This window comes from Kogia breviceps, chromosome 6 (assembly GCF_026419965.1).
Source record: "Kogia breviceps isolate mKogBre1 chromosome 6, mKogBre1 haplotype 1, whole genome shotgun sequence".
Lineage (NCBI taxonomy): Eukaryota > Metazoa > Chordata > Mammalia > Artiodactyla > Physeteridae > Kogia > Kogia breviceps.
Window position 1 is genome coordinate 76,777,605 of NC_081315.1, and position 18,830 is coordinate 76,796,434.

At 43.6% G+C, this 18,830-nt stretch overlaps 1 pseudogene; it reads right to left on the minus strand.

Annotated features, from left to right (window-relative positions):
• Positions 1–5,314: 5,314 nt before the first annotated feature.
• On the minus strand, positions 5,315–6,016 carry LOC131758174 (oligosaccharyltransferase complex subunit OSTC pseudogene; annotated as a pseudogene).
• Between the last annotated feature and the right edge of the window lie 12,814 nt (positions 6,017–18,830).

Here is an 18,830-nt window from a genome sequence, read left to right on the forward strand (position 1 = left end):
AGGGTCCTTGGATTGTATTGATTTCTGAAAGAATGGCTGGTTAGCCCAAAGGAATGAATAATTAATGAAATGTCAGTGTCCACCCTCGAGAGTCTAGACTAGCACTGTCCAGTAGGAATATAATGAGAGATGCAAATGTGAGCCACATATGTAATTTTAAATTTGCTAGTAGGCACGTTTAAAAAGTAAAAAGAACCAGGTGAAATTAATGTTGACAATGTTATTTAACCTAATATATCTAAAATATTATCATTTTAACATATAATAAATTGTTAACAAGATATTTTACATACCAAGCCTCAGAAATCTGGTATCTTATACTTACAATATATCTCAGTTCTGACTAACCACATTTTAAGTGCCCAGTAGCTGCATGTGGCTGGTGGCTACATACTGGAAATCGGATTCAGACCTTTAAATAAACCTAACCTAGTAGTTATAAGGCTGAAAAAAAAATGGAAGCCATCTAAATATTTGACAATGCTACATAAACAGTCATCCATCTATACAATGCAATCTTAGGTATTCATTAAAAATAATGTTATAGAAGAGAATTTATATAAAATGTGTTCAAGAGATAGCAGGAGCTATAGTCTAAATAACACTTTATTTTTTCCAGAAAGACATTTTGTTTATTTTAGATGAAGTAAACTGAATAATATACAAACATCAATTCTCTCCAACAGAGTTAATTGACAATTACGTTTAAGTCAAAGTCGTTAATAAATGTGGATCCTGATAATTCAACATATGACCTGAGAATATTATCTATGCTACTTTTCACTCTAATTTCACCTAAAGCAATAACTATACTTTATTTATGCCCATGATCATAAATTAATAACACCTCAAAAAATTCAAATTCCATCTAGATAGAGCAATAGCAAGTGTTAAATAACTTTTTTTTTTTTGCGTTACGCGGGCCTCTCACTGTTGTGGCCTCTCCCTCTGCAGAGCACAGGCTCCGGACGCGCAGGCTCAGCGGCCATGGCTCACGGGCCCAGCCGCTCCACGGCATGTGGGATCTTCCCAGACCGGGGCACGAACCTGCGTCCCCCGCATCGGCAGACGGACTCAACCACTGCGCCACCAGGGAAGCCCTAAATAACGCTTTAAAGACGGCGTGCTCTAAAGGGGAGCAGAGAAATGGAGCCGGAGTGAAAGAGGGATGTCGGGGCAACACAGGTTTGTTCATTATTTGTTTCTTTGTTTCAGATGGGAGAGATTACAGTATGTTTGCTTACTGATGGAATGGGGGGAACAACTGATAAGAAGTGAATTGCAGAGCGAACCTCTGAGATGGTGGAAGGAAGTTGGACGGAGTGTAGAATGGAGACAGTGGCGTTAGGATCAGACAGTTCATCCTCTGTACCAGGGAAGGCAAAGCATGTGGGCACACGTGTGGAGCTGGGAGACAGCGGGGGAGAATGTAGAGGTTCTCTTCTTATTGCTTCAACTTGCTCGGTGAAATAGGAAGCAAACATTGTTGTATCCCGAAGGAGTTACTCCAAGGTGCTACACGTGTTTCTCTCCATTAAGTGGGAATTACGGGCATTTTAAATGATCTTCTTTTTGCTTTTGTAGTTTTGATTTCTAACAAGTGTGTAATATTATATGTTTTTTCTCAGTAGTAGGTGTCATCCCCCAGTGTCCTCCTTTCCTGCTGCTCATAAAGGTGATCCTAACCAGTCCTGCCATTTACCCATTATATGTCCGTGAAGGAGTTACTTGTGTATTGGTTTCTTCGTTAGTAAAATGGGGGATGTTGATGTCTGTGCTATTTAATCCACTGGGTTGGAAGAGTATTAAATGAGAAAATGTAAGCAAAAATACTTTGAAGGGCTTCCCTGGTGGCGCAGTGGTTGAGAATCCGCCTGCTGATGCAGGAGACACGGGTTCGTGCCCCGGTCTGGGAAGATCCCACATGCCGCGGAGCGGCTGGGCCCGTGAGCCATGGCCATTGGGCCTGCACGTCCGGAGCCTGTGCTCCACAACGGGAGAGGCCACAACAGTGAGAGGCCCGCATACCACACACACACACAAAAAAAAAACTTTGAAAAAGAATCACCAAGGTATGGATATAAAGTGTTCTTGTTGTGGTTATTTCTGGTCTTGATAGGGAAGTATGAGGCAGGGGCAGGATCTAAGAATAGGATGGAATCATCAATTCACCTCTCACAAGCTACAAAATAGTTTTAGAAGCAAAAACTACTTTTCTGATTCAGACAGTGCTGCATTCTTTTGTTAAGCTTCTGATTAAAAGCTTTATGCTAAACTCTGGAAAACAAAATATGAAACATGTTTCCTTTGCTGTTACATTAAGTTAACTTGATTATTTGATGCTCTAAGCTAAACTGTTTCCTACTGAGACACTTTTTTCTTTTTTGGCTTCAGATACATTAATTGTGACATTTACCCACATTTTTGCATTTGTATTCAAAACCACCCAGAGAATATATAACCATGATTATTCTTTTGTTATTTTTTTTCAAATTACTGTAATTGCATTGTTAGATATGCTTCAGCACATGGGCCCTGCTGGTTTGTCATCATTAGACACCTTCATAGAACTCTACTAAATAAAAAAATCACAAGATGAAGATAAAACGACTTATTTAAGGCACTTTGCATGAATTAAGTAATGATAGTGGAGTCACATAACTCTTCCTCAAGTATAATTCTGAACTGCTTTTTTGTTTCCTGGCATTTGAATATTTCATTGTCAGCCTCAAGGATTATAAAATGAAAAGACAATACAGAGTTTTTGCTGTTGTACAATGTGTAGAGTATTAAAGATAAATGCTCGTTAATCTTTGCTTTCAACTTTTTTACATCTCCTCCTTTTTTTATTGTTAGTGTAACCCCAGCTTTAAAGACCATTTTGAAAAATGAGAAAAACACAACCATCTCATCATCTGAATATAACCATTTCGTATTCTCGGTCCATCTTTGTCCTCTCACGTATACAGCCTTCCATGGCTGCAATATAAATTGCTAGGTAAATTGTATGTATACAATTTTGAATATGAATTTGTGGAGTTGTATTTAAAAGAGTGTTTCTCAGGTACAGAATAATTGCCCAAGTTATGTCAAAACTTGATTGTGTTTGAAAAATACTGAGATCAGGAGACCTTGTGGGGAGGAAAGCCCTCTGGATGGGGAGCCAGGAGCAAGATCTGATGTGGTTGTGGTAGATGTCTTCTCAGATGGTCCTTGATTAAAATTTTGAGCATTTTAAGCTCCTATTTTGATGAAACTCCTATGATTTACACTGTCTCAAAACAATTTCAACAACGAAATGTTTTTCGCAATTGCTGTCGCTTATTCCACACACCACCATGTTTCAAGCTTGTGGTAGGTTGATTGCAAATGTGACCCCAATGTTTTACCCCTCCTTGTATCCTCACCCTTTGCAATGTGACTTTGCAACTATTCCCATTAAGAAATACAATCTGTTCACCACCCTGGAATCTGGGCTGTGCTCCTGTTATACTTTGGACAGCGGGATGCAGCAGAAGCAATGGTGTGTCAGTTCCTAGCTTAGGACTCAGAGCTTGTCCTCAGATTGTGTGCACATCCACAATAGCCTGCACCAGCCTGCCGGGGAATGAAAGACCATGTGGATTAGGGCCAAGTCAGCCCAGCAGAGGCTCAGCCCCCAGCCAACCGCCAGCTGACCACAGATGCATGGGTGAGCCCAGTCAAGATGAGCTGAGCGGCCCAGGCGAGCAGATCTGCTCAGCTGAGAACTCATACATGGTTGCTCTTTTAAGCCACTAAGTTGTAGGGTGATTTATTGTTCAGAATTATTTTGGTAATGCATAACTGATATAAAGTTCTATCACATTTTGACACTTGGCAAATCCTACTGGATAATTTTTCCCCTTGAGTTTCTATTGTCACAGTAAGTTAATATTGGAGTGGGAGGCTATAGAGAGGACATATGCTTGGCTTCCATTGCCATCACCCATCTTCCACAAAAGGCCAAGGATTGGTAGAGACTATAGATTGACTGAGAAGTACTTTGAATCCCCATTGAATGCTTGAGCTCAGACAATCTACCTTAGGGCTTTCATGCTTCTTTCTTCAATGGGCTGAATGTGAAGTAGGACTGCTGTTATTTTATTTTTTCCCCTTTTTAATGAATCCATCAAGCCTATAATCTCTTCTCAACAGATTTTCAAGTGAGAAGGAAACTGAAAAAGATAAATGAAAGTTGGAGTGGTATTGTTAAAGGAGAAATGGTCTCGGTAACTGCAGGTACCATCTAATTAACCTCAGAATCAGGCAAGGACCCTGAGAATAGAAGTGCCCAATTCACAAGCAACTAACTCAACCACCTGAAATTTAAGCAATTCATCCTTTTGTAGGGGAGGTGCTGCGGCTGCTGTTGTTATTTATTTTCATTCTAATTTTAAATGATTTAGGGTATAGATGTACATTCATTCAGATGCAGTATTTCTCAGTACAGTGTGTGTGTGACAGATTCCTCCTATGGAGTTATGTCACTGATGGGCTTAGGTATCTCACAGGTCAAGTGAGTTCCCAGACAGCAATAACCCCTCAGCAAACAGCCAGTCTTGTCCTCTGTATGGCATTGAGTTCCTGATTTCTTATTAATATACTCTGATAAGGAGGTTGATTTAATCTATTTGAGGAAGAGGGAGAATGAACTAAATCTGTTTTCCTCCATCTTTTAAACATTCATTGTACATGTTCCATGGTAAAAACGGCACATACAATTACTATCATTTTTATTTTTAATTAGAAAAAATATTTCTGCTCCTTTCACACATCTTATTGTACAGGAAACAGTCTTACATATGTATCTGAAATAATGTACCATCACACACTGTTTAAAGGCAAAGCACCACAGGTAAAGCTAATCAGCTGTCCAGGGCTCTCACCTTATGGGATCTTCCTTCCTGATTTTACATTAATTTCTGAAAGTCAGAAATGTCATCTCCCAAAAAATGTTAAGGGGTTTGTAAAAAATAATTACTTTATTCAATATGATAGCTGTAGAAATGGAGTATATTTTCTTTAAGAAACGAAAAACTAAGAAGAAAATGCCAGGTAACATCACTGGCACGTCAATATAAACCAGCAGAAAAGATTCTGTTGTAAGCCTGTCTGTCTCCTTGATACCAAGAAGACATTCTAGCCCAAGCTTTCAATATACTTCCTGTGTTTTCACTAGATGCTTCTTTTCTGTTGCTTTTCATTCATCCTTTTCCATATTTCAAATCAGAGTGTTGGTATAGCCTTTAAAACTTCATTAACAGGAGCAAATCCAGTATGCATTGATTTATTCTCAAAAGGCACTCTTACCCATCAGATTGCCCGGCAGTTTCATTCTCATGAATACTCTAGCCATGAGAAAACTCAACAGAACACAGATGAATCCAGTGATGACAAGAAGGAGTCTAGGGCTTTCCTGGTGGCGCAGTGGTTAAGAATCCACCTGCCAATGCGGGGGACACGGGTTCGAGCTCTGGGGCAGGAAGATCCCACATGCTGCGGAGCAACTGAGCCCGTGCGCCACAACTAGTGAGCCTGCGTTCTAGAGTCCACGAGCCACAACTACTGAAGCCCGTGTGCCTAGAGCCCCTGCTCCGCAACAGAAGAAGCCACTGCAATGTGAAGCCCACGCACCGCAAAGAAGAGTAGTCCCCGCTCGCTGCAATTAGAGACAGCCCGCGTGCAGCAAGGAAGACTCAACGCAGCCAAAAATCGTAAATAAATTTATATTTTAAAAAAGAAGTCTATTTAGTTTTGGAGTGTTTGGTGCCTTGGATCAGTCGAGGATTATGAAACCCAAACCTCCCACTGTAGACAGAGTTCAACAGTAACATCATAAATTGTTCCTCCGGCGTTGAGGAAGTAAGACACCACCACCAGAGCGCTCACCATCACGGTTAATGGCAATGTGCACCCAGGGTGGCTTCTTCAGCCTCGGACTGGGTCATTCGAACACTAAGAACAGGACTCAGTACAAAGCCTCAGTGTCGGTCATGGCAGGGGTGGCATTCCACAATTATTTTTAAAATTTAAAAAATTTGTTTTATTCAAGTATAGTTGATTTACAATGTTGTGTTAATTTCTGCTGGACAGCAAAGTGATTCAGTTATACATATACATATATACCATCTTTTTCATATTCTTTTCCATTATGGTTTGTCATAGGATATTGAATATAGTTCCTGTGCTATACAGGAGGACCTTGTTTATATTTTTTTAAAGTTGTAAAGTACAGAAAACTAGAAGGAAGAAAAGTAGACCCTCATAATCCTATGAATAGTTTTGGAGCATTTATTTCCAGTCTTACAAGTATTTTTCTAGACATAATTGGAAATACAAATGAATAAAAAACAGAAGACACATATAAAACCTAAATAGGGGGAGTAACAAAGTCAGAAATTCAAGTGGATTTGGAAGACGAGTGCCATGTGCCATTAAAGAATGGGGGTGATCCAGGTGCCAGAGGGTGGTGGTAGTGAGAGCAGGGTGAAGTTGTGGACAGGCAGGCTTAGGTCAGGACTTGGCAGAGAGCAAAATTCACCATTAATAACAAAAAGCAGAGCGGACATAAATCTGCAGCTATGTAAGTGCCAAGCATCGTGCTAATTGCTTTCTATATGGTAACCCATTTAATTCTCCTAACAACCCTGTGATTAAAGTGTTACTGTTACCCCCATTTACACATGAGGAAATATTAAATAACTTGCCCAAGGGTGGAGCTGGGGTTCAAATCCATGCCGTCTGTTTACAGTGTACTTGCTCTTAAATGCTATGTGACTATTTTATTATTTTCTTTATTATCATTGTCAATCTGGACTCCCCACGGGACTCCAAAAGGCACCTTAGCCATTTAGAAGGAGCGCGTTTGGCACAGCTGTGGAGAGTGTCACCTCACCATTGCAATGATTTTTTGACTTTCAAGCACATTCCTCTGAAACCGAAATCTGAGTGTCACCCATCACCGTCGATTTGTGCTAGTGCCTATCAATACCTTTTCTTCTTTCCACTTTTCTTTCAGAACACAATAAATTATATTCAAACCGCAGTCATGGAGGAAACGTTCCTTTCCTCCTTCATCAACAATGCTGATCGATGGGCACGAAAGCCCCCGGCAAGCAGCATCTGCTCTAACTCAAGGATCCCCGCCCGAGCAGAGGATGAAATTAACAGACACAGAGCAGTTTTGCAGCTCAACATTTGTGCAAGTCTGGCACATGCACACATCATTAGCAACTCTATTTGAGAAACGAGATCAAGGAGGTGAGCAGGAGAGGGGATCTCATTAAAGAGATATTCAAGGAAGAGGAAATTCAGAGCATTTAGGTAAAGCTTCATGGCTAAAATAGATGAACAAATAGCCAGGTAAGTTTAGGAGGTGTTGACAGACAATTTACATAATTTTGCCTCTGCATTTTCCAAAACAGAGTCATGTTATGCTGCCTATTTTATTTAGCTCCTTGGGCTAAAACGAAGCCTTTATGAGGGCAAAGATTTTGCTGTCCTGTTCATTGCTGTAACCTGGGCTTGTAGCATATAAAAATAAATATTCATGGAATAAGTTAATGTATACTTGCTAAAAGCTTACCTTGACCTGAGCTAGGCAGATAAGGTCTGGCATGCTCAGCAGGAATCAAAGCAATATGCATGCCAGAAGAATGGTAACTTCTAACTAAAACTGATTGTTAATTAAAGTATATGGAATGAGTGGTAAAATATTAGTGGAATGCCTCTCGTGTGCCCACCATTAATCTAGGCAACAGAGGAGATACAATAGAAGCACAACACAAGGAAGATTGTGATTGGCCAGGCATGCTCTAAGTTCATTACTAAAGGCTTGCTATTGGCCAGGCATGTTCTAATTTCATTATTAGCATTAGCATGTTCAATTCTGTCAACACCACCTACGGAGTAGGTTGGTAAAGTACGAGTGTGATCATCTCCGTTTGACAATACAAGGCAACTAGTACCAGGTCAATTTAGTAACTTGCCCAGGGTTCTAGGCTGGCCAATGTAGAGCTGGGATTCCCCCTGTCATGCTCTTTACTGCCATTCTCTGTGTTCTCAGCCCGTTAGGAATTTACCCTTCATTTGAGGAAAAAAAGGAACACATATGAAGCAGAGAACAACTAAATCTTAAACTCTGTGGCCCTGGCAGCAAAAGGGAGAGGAGTAAGTGTAGACTGGAGTTTTGAGAGAGAACTTCTGGAAGGGGGCTGTACTAGATCTGTCTAGAATTCATCACTGGTTTGTCTATATATCCATGTCTCCATCCTCCCATCTACTCATTCACTCAATCTTCCCGTACACTCACCTAACAGTTTTTGAGCTCCAACTACGTGCCAGGCCCTGAGCACTGCAGTGGTGGATTTTGTGCTGAAGTAGTCATATGTTAGCAGTCTTAGCTTCTCTGCCTGGGAGGGCTAAGATGAAACCACACACATGCACCAACAGAGGGTCTCCTCTAGGCAGGACCGTTTGGTGCTGTCTATCAAAACTGAGACTGTGCATACCTTTAGTACTGCAGTCCCGCCTGCTGGAATTTACCTGTGGTGAAGTGACCTGTGCACAAGGGTATTCTCTGCTGTACTGTTTTCAACAACAAAGTATTAGAAATAGCCCCACGTTCATCAAAAGGGGAGTGCTTAAATAAAACATGAGAGTACACCCAAAGAGATTACTAAGCAGCTGTAAATAGAAGTGAAGAAGCTAAAATGAAAATATCTTTAAGACATTTAAGTGAAAAATATCAAAGAGCATATGTATAGTGGGCTACCATTTAGGTAAAAGATGGGGAATATAAACATACTTGGTAAGATGTCTATAAAATATCTCTGGAAAGATACACCAGACACTGATCACATCTGTGGCTTTCAGTGGAGGGAGCAGGTAGATGAATGGCAGGAGAGATTTTCACTGGATACCATTTTGTATATTTTGAATTTTGAACCTTGTAAATGTATTGCCTATATTCCCCTACAAAACACTCTTTTTCTTTCAAAAATTCAGGCACCCAGAGCCAAGTATTAGTGGTGTATCTATGAGTGCCAGAGTTTTCATTTTGGTCCCCTGAATCTTTCAAGGCACCAAGAATGGAATCTTAGGTGCCAGGATGGAGTGACATCTGGAACCCACAGTAGCCTGACTTGTATCTGAAGTGCTGTGACGTTTGGTTTCTGTCCTTGGCTGGCCCGGATACCCTCCCTTCTTCCTCTTCCTTGGCCGAGGGGCTTCTCCCCAGACCCTGGGTTTGCAATTTGCAAGACGGTGGTCAGGGTGGGCCTGACTGAGAAAGTGACACTTGTTCAAGGCTTGAAGTCAATGAGGGAATGAGTCCTGAGGAGGGATTCCAGAAGGACAGAATAGCAAGGTCAAAGAATTGGAGGCAGGAGTATGCCAGGCAAGGTGGCAGGTGTGCCTAGAATGGAGTAAACAAGAGGGAGGGAAGAGCTGAAGACAAAGGAGTAAGCGGCAGTCTGTGTGGGGCTGAAGGAGATGTGGACGGGAGGTCTTCCTCTCCCTTCCTTGAGATTCGACATGCAGACACTGCCTGTTTGCCCATCTCATGTCCCAGCTCTGCCAACTTGTTGCTGCCGGGTTCCTTAGACCCAATCCCTGTCCTGCACTCAGATCTGGTTTTGGTTTCACGGCCTCATGCCCAGTCCTGTTAACCAGTCCGGGGACCTGGTCTCTCCCAGGTTGGGGAATGGAGCCCGAATTCCAGTTTGCACTGGAAAGTGCAGCCAGTTCAGTCCCCAAAGGGACTATGGGCATGTCCGTGAGGACAGACAGGAGCAAGGAATCCAGAGACTCATCTTTCAACCCCCGTGCTATGTTGGGTTTCCTCTTAATTCTCAAATGGCACACCTTTACCTCAGGTACCCTTGAACTTGCATCCCTCATCCTCAGTCGCTCCTTCCTCACCTTGTGTGACTTCATTCCCTATTTCACTCAGATGAGTCTCAAATGCCCTCCTCCTCAGAGAGGCCTTCCCTGACCTCCTGATGTAAGGCAACACCTCCTGTCCCCCCAAACCCCTTACTTGCCTGAATGTTTTCAATACACATATGGAGGTGTTTGTTGTCTGTCTCTCTCTGCTTGAATACCAGCGTGGGTGCAGTTAGGACTTTATCTAGAACCCCCAAACCTGTGGGTGGTTTGGCTTCCTGGTCCTTGCCCCAGTGAGTGAGTCTGGTTCCTGATTTTGGTCCCTCCCAGTCATCCCTGTCCCACTGGAGAACCCGGCTCTGCCCATGCTGGAATGGGGAGTCCTAGGAATTAGGAGAAGACGTGCCATCAGCTAGGATGGTATTAGGGCAGGCATCCCAGGAGCAACCATGCCTTAACTCTGTTCCCTATCCTGGAGCAGAAAAACGCAGAAATGAGGAGACAGTGTCCTCCAACATTTTACAGGAAGAAAATACAGGGTCCTTTTACTTGCTCAGAATTACATTTCCCTTGATCTTAGCAGAGCTTTAAGAGGAGTGTGAAATGCTCATAATTTTAAGGGTCACAGTTATCATGACGTGACAATCTACTTTTATTGTTACGGATTCTTTGTTCTTGAGAAACAGCTTTGTTGCTAGTAGACTGGGGTTCAAATTCTGGTTCTGGCATTTGCTGACATTGGGCAAATCAAGCCTTTCTGGGCCCGTTTCCTCATCAACAATGGGCTGGGTGGGGAATAGGAATGAGGGGTAATATCTACCTCCCTCCATTAGCAGATGGAAAGTGTGGAGTATAGTCTTTGGTACGTAGTAAGTGCTTATTTAGTGTTCAACCCTCTCCTCCTTCCTCATCACTCCTCCACATCCCCCACCATGAAAGGTCTTTTCCATGTACTTAGTGGTCCAATATTGCCTGCAAGCTGTGAGGACTTAAAAATGCAGCACATGATCTTTGAGTTCTTCATCATTTATTATGCCCTTGGATGTTCCACATCCCGGTCACAGGTCTAATATCTGTAAGAGCTGATCAGTTAACATTTTGTTGTTGTTGCCGATGGAATCACGCTACATCTTGGTCAGTCTTTTCACACATGCATAGGTATGTTAGTCAGGGTATTGCCTCAGCTGCTACAACAAAAATACCGGCAAATGCTGTAGCTTCAATACGATAGGAGCTTGTGTCTTTATTACGTAATAATCTAGAAACAAGTGGTAGGTCTAGGTCAGAGGCTCTGAGCTAGGAGGGCATCCAGAGACCTAGATTCCTTCTCTCTTGCTGCTCTACAAATCCCTAGTGTGGTGTTTTTGTCCACACGATCAAAGCTAGAGCAACACCACTCTAGCCACATACCGGTCAGAGAGAAGGAGGTGGGAGAGGAAGTCCATAGTGAGTCCATTTCTTTTAGGGAAATTGCACTCCAGTTCCTTTGGCGCAAATGTGGTCACATGGCCCACGGCTGGCTGCACGGGTGCTTGGGAAATTTTACTTCTGCCTCCATGGCCATGGGCTCTGCTAAAACTTGATAACTGGGGATCTATTATTAAAAGGAAGAAGAGGAGAGTGGATTTGGGGAACAGCAGTCTCAATGCTCTTGGTCTGAAGGGAGCCAGGCGAGAGTGTGGCTGGCTAGGGTGGGGAAAGACCAAGACCATTGGAAAAAGGCAACTGCTGACAGAGGTGGGGTTTAGGTAAATAGTGGGTATGCATTTCCCCTCCCTCGTTTAAAAAAATGTCATCCAACAAAACTGAAGGTAAACAATTGCATGCCCATACTGTGTTTGTAAGGGTTTCATACCATTCGGATCAGTCCACGTTGCTTTAGAACCCATTGGAAGTTTTTTGAAACTCAGAACCAAGGTTTTACCTCAAGTCATGAGGCTTTTGTGACCCTTGATGATTTTAGGGTCAGTGCAGAAACAGAAAGCTGGTGTGGCCCATGGGATCCTTTGATGGTGCTTGTGGTCACAGGCACAGCATCTTGACTAGGATACCAGGACCTGTCACTTGTCACTTCACTTTTACTCCAGCATCCATGCTTCCATCTCCATTTCCATTAACAAGGGCCAAAAGAAGCAGAATGCCACAGAATTTGGGGGAGAGGATAACTCTTAACAGCGGTTGTTAAGTTCTCTGCCAATGTCAACTGCAGCTGCATTGTGATTGATTTACCTCCAGGATCGCAGACTGAGCTAAAGTAGACAGAGCAGATAGTAAAATTAGCTCACATTTATATTATTATTATGGAGTTGAAAGAACTATTTTCATCAATTCACTCTTTTGGTTCTCTCATTTGGGGTGGATTATTATGTTGTTATTGCTATTCTTTCCAGTTTACAGATGAAGCAACTGAAATGCAAAGAGATTATGGGTATTATTCAAGGACACCTAGATGGTAGGTGGTAATACCCATGATGCTAAGGAAGATTGATTTAAAAAATTAAATCAGGACATGTTTGTTGAAAGAATGGATAAATATGGATAATAAGTATGGTCATGTCAGAAAATGTTGGACTCTGTCATAATAGTGAAGAGAACACTCTCGTGGGCACTTCAGTGAATGTTCTACTTCCTCCTGATTTGTACTAGGGAATGGTCCCAGCACTACAGACAAGTGTTCTGTGTCTAACTTGTCACATTTCTTGGCCACTCTCTAGTTGATAAAGCGGGTTCACACATATCAACAGGCCTGTAAACTCACCAAAGATTGGGCCTGAGTGTTATTTCCCTCTGTGGCCACTTGCTGGGCCTTGCACATAGTAGGTACCTTCTGAATTTCCATAGGATGAGTGCTCTCATTGGTTCTCAGGACAGCTCAGAAGGGTAAGCAGGACAGATGATGTCCCTGTAGAAAAGGCCCCGAGACTGAGGCTCGGGGTGGCTGAGGGATGGGCTGTGTGTCCCAGAGCTAAGAAGCAGTGCTGGGACAGTGGTTTCCAGGTTTCTGACCCCATGTTTCTTGCATTGCCCCATACCCAGATCAGCCCTTTAGCTACCTTCTCTCTGGATCCGAAGCACTCACTTACAGGTACTTCATAGGGCCATCTAAGTATCATTTTTCTCTCAGAAGAAGCCTCAGTCTTTTCTTCAGGAAATAAATTCAGAACTTGAGACAACTGGTCTGGTTCTTGCTCCCTTTCAGTAAACGTGGAAATGCATCCTTTAGAAAATGCAATTCCTGCTCTTGAAAATACAAGTGGTCTTTCTTCCCCAACATCCTTGCTACAAAGAATTTGGTCACAGTTCTATTTTATCACTTGATTTTTCTGAAAAATGAACAGGACAAGAAAAACTTCCTTCAGAGTCCTCAAGGCCTGACCTTGTCCTTTGTCCCCCAAACCCAAACCTTTTTCTCTTTGCACAGTTGGGCTGAACTAAATTCTGGCCTCTGGAGATGACCTCCATTTCTGATTCCCATTGACCCTAAGATTCACTACCCAATTTGCACCTCAGACCCGATCCTCTTGTTCTTCAAGTCCCTCTCTTGACAAATGGCATGATTTATAAGTAAAAATCCCAGGAGACACCTCCCCTTCCTCCTATGGCAGGCAGATTGTATAATGGCCCCCAGTGATCCCCACCTCCTGATGTTTACACTCTGGTGTAATCTCCTCTCTGAGTGTGGGCAGGAGCTGTGATTTGCTCCTAATAGACAGAATATGGCAAAGGTGATGGGGTGTCCCTGCTGTGATTAGGGTACATAAGGCTGTGGCTTCTGTCCTGCTAGAAGTCTTTCTCTCACTGACTTTAATAAAGCCAGCTGTTACGCTGGGGAGGCCGTCATGGCAAGGAGCTGAGGGCAGCCTCTAACCAACAGCCAGCAAGGAATTGAGGCCCTCAACCAACCAAATTCTGTCGCTAACCATGCGAGCTTGGAAGTGGATCCTTCTCCAGTCGAGCCTTTAGGTGAGACCCCAGCCCTGACTGACAAGCTGACTGTAGCCTAATGATGTGCCTTGAAGCTGAGGCCCCAGCTAGGCCATGCCTGGATTCCTGACTGATAGAAAATGCAAGATAATAAGTGCGTGTCATTTTCAGCCACTGCATTGGTGAGAATTTGTTACACAGAAGTTGATGATATCTAATTGGGCACTGAGTTCTACTGATTCTTGCTGTTAGAGCTCTTGAATCTCTATGTTCTTCCATACTTCTATGGCCTTTGCTTTGTGTCGGTCCTCATAAGCCCTTGTTTGGATAAAACCATTGCCTCCTGTGTCAGGCAGGGCCCCACAGGAGCCAGAGGCAGTCTTAGAGGGTTTAACTGAAGAGCGACGTGGACAGGGACACCCAGGAGCACAGGACACAGGAGCACCCAGGGACTGGCAACAGCATGATGCCATTATCACCCAGACTTAAAGGGGCAAAAGGGGAGCCAGTGGTGGTACCATGTCAGATGGAAGCTGACATGGAAAAGGGGTTGTCCGGCCAGAGCTGTGGCTTTAGTTAGAGAGAACACAGCATCTGCCAGATGGTGGGAAGGCAAGGGGAATGGGTAAATAGGTACCCCAGCCTCTCCCTCGTCCCGTCCTCTAGTCTGTCCTGTCTCTCACGGGGCAAATTCATTCAGAAGCCGGATTGGCCTTCTTCTGCCCTTGGACTGGGACTTACACCATCAGCTTCCCTGGTTCTCAGGCCCTCTGACTCAGACTGAATTATACCATCAGCTTTCCTGGGTCTCCAGCTTGCAGATGGCAGATTGCAGGACTTCTCAAGCCTCCATAATTATGAAAGCCAGTTCCTCATGATAAATCATTCTCTCTCTATCTGCCTCTCCTCATATTTCATACACACACACACACACACACACACACACACACATATACATAAACACACATATATATACCATCCGGGAGACTTAGCACTTTGACATGGTATGTTTGTTTACTGGCTGTTTCCTTTTGCTCTCAAGAGTTGGGACTTTGGTTTATTTACCTTTTTATCCCCAGGGTTCAGAATAAATAGAAGTCCAGTTGTTCCTGGCATCAGAGCAAGCTCTGTGGTATAGAAAGCCCTCACTCGGGTGGAGCCACAGAGAGGTGGAGGTGGACAGCAAGCTGAAGCTAGGATGCAGCGAGGGTGGGCCGGCAGTGGGTCCACTACACCTGGCCTCCTGGACTGGGAGAGGAAGACAGCACGAAATCTTTGTTTCCCATTTAAAAATACCTGCTCCTGGGGTCAGTCGGCTTCTTTGAGGCTGGCTTACAAAGAGAGTCGGAACTTTTAGTCATTAGTTTTAATTACTCCTGATACTCCCACTTTAAAAAGGGTCCTGTTTTGGACAATGAGTTAATTGATCATACTACCCTTAGAAAATGACTGTGACTGCATCCACCCCACAGCCCTCATAAAGAGCCGAGTGTTATGTGGGCATAACACTATCCTGACCGGGGGAGAACCAAGACTACGGTATGCTGGGAGCTCCTCTCTTGCCTCTTGGCACAGGACAGCTGGACACACAGAGGGCTGGGAGGGGCCCTTATCCCACTCAACAACCTGCAGCCTTCCTCCCTGCCCTCCCTGCCTGCACTGCCCTCCACTTGTCTAGCTTTCAATGCATCCTCACTTCCCAGGTTCCAGTCCAAATTCCACTGGGACTAGAGGCTGCCCCAGCTCCCCAGTCAGCTGGGACCTTGACCTTCCCATCTCTTCCAGCCCCTTTTCCCTAGAGCTGGGCCCAGCTTCCTGATCCTCCTCTGACCCATGCCAGATAGGATGCGCTCACATTTTTTACCAAGAGGGCCACTCCGTGCCCCACACGCTTGGCTCAGACGCTTTGAGTCCCAACATGACACTGGACTCGAGTTCATCCCGCCACTTGGCCTTGGGGCCGGGCTGCTGGACCTTCTCTGGAAAACTTTGCCCTCTACTATTTCAGAGGCTTTGCTCTTGTTTCCATTTGGAGCAGGTCCTGTAATTCCCAGTGTCCTCTGTGACCAAGACCGTCTGGATTATAACAAGATTTGGCACAGAGTGTGCTGAAATAAACGAGAAAAACCGGAAGGGCTAGGAATGATGAGTTCCATAAGATTCATTCATCTGTTCATTCATTCATAACTTTGCTCAAATATCGCTGAAATATCTAGCTACGCGGTTCTAGATGCACAGTAGGCATTTAGTGTTTGTGGGATTGTACAGACAGGAGACAGATACAGGGCTTCTGACAGCCAGATGGGTGAGAGTGAGGGTTCAGCAACCCTAATTCCTCCTCCACTCAACTCAGGGTGTGGATTCCCCTCACGACTCAGGAAGGATGGGGTATGCATTGTATCGATACTTAGTGCATCAGCCATATGACTCTGGGGATGATAATAATGTTGAGATCTTTTTTTTGCTCTGGCTTCGAGTTTCCATGAAGCAGGTAAGCCTGGCCTCTTTCTGCTCCCTATTACTCTTTCCCCAGTGTGCTCCATACCTGGCCGTTCACATGAAGGATCTGTTCAGCTCTGCTCTGAGTTTCACGGGGCCAGGCCTCTGGAGGAGATTCTGTGATGATCCAGTGCTGCTTGGCACTGGGCGGTGCATTTAATTCTGGGGAAGTCTAAGCTCTAGGCTGTGTTCTCCCTTATCAGCTATATTATAAGAGAGAACACTCGATCTCTATTTTCCATGGATACCTATGTCAACCTTTCAATTAGTTCTCAACCTCAGTGGGAAAGAGGGATATTAATTACTGGGCCTTTTCAAAGCCCACCAAATAGGTCCAATTTCATAGGGTTGGTGTGGGGATTAAATGAATCTTTAAGGTAGGCCTGGCCCTTAGTGAGAGCTCAGAAACGTCAGCTATTGTTATTATTGCTATTATTAGTAGTATTGCTATTATTAGTTATTACTGTGGAAAAACAATAGTAACAGGAACCTGATTCCTCACAATACCTAGTCGAGAGGGAAAGAGAACACTATTAAATATATGCATTTCAAGCATTGACAAATAATGTTTTGAACAAGGGAAGGAGAAGTGGACAGAAATGCACACTGTAAAGCGGGAATTGAGAGAAAGGAAGTGGGCCCTATGGGATCAGTTGCATCAAGAGGCCCAGACGGCTTCCCTGAAAGAAGGTTCAGAGCTGGCCTCTGAGTGGAGTCCTGGGCAACTTCAGACAGGTCGGATCCCCCCGGCAGCACATCCTGAAAAGAATCATTCTCCCAACACTGCGGGCAGGAGTGCCACACCCACTGTCCTCTGGAAGGCCAGGAACAGGGACGGGTTCAGTTTCTTGCCTTTTTCCCATTTCTTGCTCCTGGAGGGAAAATGAAGAGGAGAATGCAAGCCAGAGACCTCAAACCATATTACGTCCAGGGCTGCCTGAGTCTGAGGGGAGGGCCATCAATGCAGACTCCATCGTTTGTGCATTCAAACTTTCAGTGATGGGCAGGTTAATCTATTCCTATTATTTATAGTTAAACTTGATTGAGTAGCTACTGTGTATGTACCTCAGCTCACTCTGTTTAAGTGTTAACTTGCCCAGGGAATATCTCTAAGGAAGATACCAGTAACTCCTTAGAAGCTTAGAGAGAATCTTTTTCCTTTTCTTCCCAGTTATCTTAAAATGCAACAGTTGGGCGATTTATTAAGCATTTTAAATTTATTATTGGGTACTTCTTACAGCTTGCCTGAGGGTGGCAACATTTACAGGGATCTCCCTAATTTCCCAATGGCTCCCCAAATGCACACTAGGACTTTTGTTTTCATTTTGAAGGAACTCATAGAAATGTAATGATCCTAAGGGGGGTGCAAATGGTTGAGAGATAGATATTAAGAGAACGTAAATGTTTCATTTTGCATTATTAACGAGGACACTAAAGAGCCGTGCTGGCAGCAGGCACAACTTTTAGAGTCTCTTAATTATGTCTGTGCCACCAACAGCAGGTGAAGGGCAGAGGGGTCCTCCCAGCTCTGTAGTTGTGTATTCCTAGGGCATCCCGGCCTCACACTTGCTCCCAGGGATCTGGGAAGGAGCAATATCAAAGGGGATCCCCTTCCTCAGCCCCATTAGTTTCTCTGGCACTCCGACTATGGGGAAGATGGTTGAGGTGGGGGGATAGTTGACTCCAACAGCCAAACAACCAGAGTCTGGGACTGCTTTGGGGCACTGGAGCTCTAGGAGTATGGCGGGGTGGAGTTGGATGGTGGAGACTCTAATAAGCCTGACGGTCCATAACCTTGAACCCCTAGGCACCTCAAGTACTGCTTCATTTATGGGGATTCCTGCCACGCCCCTAAACTAGCCTCTTCTATGATGATAAACCTCCCAGATCCTGTCTCCATTGACCTTTTTCATGAGATGATTTACTCAAAGTGAGTGTTTACTTCCTCTAATGCCAAACCTCTAAAATTCATATAATTTCTTAACAGCTGTCCATTTGAGCCATCATAAAAGTATGATCTTAAGTGGATAGCAAAAGTCTTAAACATTTGACCCCGTATTTCTACCCCAAGGACATAAGTGAGGGTCTGGGAAGAGATGACTACTAGGATATTTGTTTTAATATTGATAGAGAAAAAAATTAGAATCAACCTAGTTATTCATCAATAGAGGGTGGGTTAAATGTCATGACGTATCCGTATGATGGAATATTGTGGAGTCATGAAAAATGTCATAGAATTGTACTTATGGACATACAAATATGTTCAGAAGTACTAAGTGAGAAAAAAAGCAAGATGCAAAACTGCATGCACAGTATGATAATAATAAAAGTCACCACTTATTGAGTTTTTACTGTGTGTCAAGCACTGTGTTATGTACTTTTCCTGCATTATCCCAGATAATCCTAACCATACTCCAATGAGGTAGGAGGTATATTTGTTATTTCTAAGATGAGAAAAATGAGGCTTGAGGAAATTAAATTACTTGCCATTATAGACTGAA